We start from the raw sequence: 1466 nt of genomic DNA, 5'->3' as shown, positions 1-1466 counted from the left end.
GCTACTGCTTCTTACCGAGCCTCCTACTTCGTATACACAGACTGCGGGCCCTCGCAGCAAGGTCGCAGCTGGAACCCGCTCGTATTGCACCCTAAACTGGTACACAACACAACACTACCCAGAGACTGCCTCCCAAGGTCGGCCGATCGAGTCTCACTCGACTCAACCGTTTTCATCAAGCACTCGACACTGCCAAGGATACGCAACTCGCCACACTAAATCATGCTCGGTGCATTGGACCCCGCAAGCCATATTTTGACAACACCGAAGCATCCAGATTGGCAAAGCGGATACAAGCCTTTGCCGGTGAGTGGACACGTGTGGCCTCGCGATCGATGCTCAATTGACTGCAATGGTGTGCAGCGCTCTGAGGAACACATACACACCCGTTTCATCGCAGAGGAGGCGCGTGCGCACGCTATAGACACTGCAACGATCGTTAATGTTCGCCAGCAAAAGGATATGTCAGCTGTGGGATTTGAACCCACGCGTTCGAAAACATTACGACCTGAACGGGACCCCTTAGACGGGCAAACTGACGGGCTAATCCGACTCATAACCAAAAACAACAAAATGCGCTTTTTATACGCACACAAACGATAAACACACTACACACGCGCATCCCGCGCTCCAGCAGTGCCAACGCCGTCAGCACACCCGCTCACCACACACATAGCCCCGCACTACTTGCCACAGGTCAGGGTATCTCCGCTACTTGCTACTGCTTCTTACCGAGCCTCCTACTTCGTATACACAGGCTGCGGGCCCTCACAGCAAGGCCGCAGCTGAAACCCGCTCGTATTGCACCCTAAACTGGTACACAACACAACACTACCCAGAGACTGCCTCCCAAGGTCGGCCGATCGAGTCTCACTCGACTCAACCGTTTTCATCAAGCACTCGACACTGCCAAGGATACGCAACTCGCCACACTAAATCATGCTCGGTGCATTGGACCCCGCAAGCCATATTTTGACAACACCGAAGCATCCAGATTGGCAAAGCGGATACAAGCCTTTGCCGGTGAGTGGACACGTGTGGCTTTGCGATCGATGCTCGATTGACTGCAATGGTGTGCAGCGCTCTGAGGAACACATACACACCCGTTTCATCGCAGAGGAGGCGCGTGCGCACGCTATAGACACTGCAACGATCGTTAATGTTCGCCAGCAAAAGGATATGTCAGCTGTGGGATTTAAACCCACGCGTTCGAAAACATTACGACCTGAACGTAACCCCTTAGACCACTCGGGCAAACTGACGGGCTAATCCGACTCAAAACCATAAACAACAAAATGCGCTTTTTGAACGCACCCAAACGATAAACACACTACAGGGGACATCCCGCGCTACAGGCAAATGCCAACGTCCGTCAGCACACCCGCTCACCACACACATAGCCCCGCACTACTTGCACAGGTCAGGGTATCTCCGCTACTTGCTACTGCTTCTTAACCGAGCCTCCT

The sequence above is a fragment of the Phytophthora infestans genome, genomic scaffold (genome assembly GCF_000142945.1).
Source record: "Phytophthora infestans T30-4 supercont1.42 genomic scaffold, whole genome shotgun sequence".
In the NCBI taxonomy this organism is placed as follows: domain Eukaryota; phylum Oomycota; class Peronosporomycetes; order Peronosporales; family Peronosporaceae; genus Phytophthora; species Phytophthora infestans.
This window is presented reverse-complemented; position numbering follows the sequence as displayed.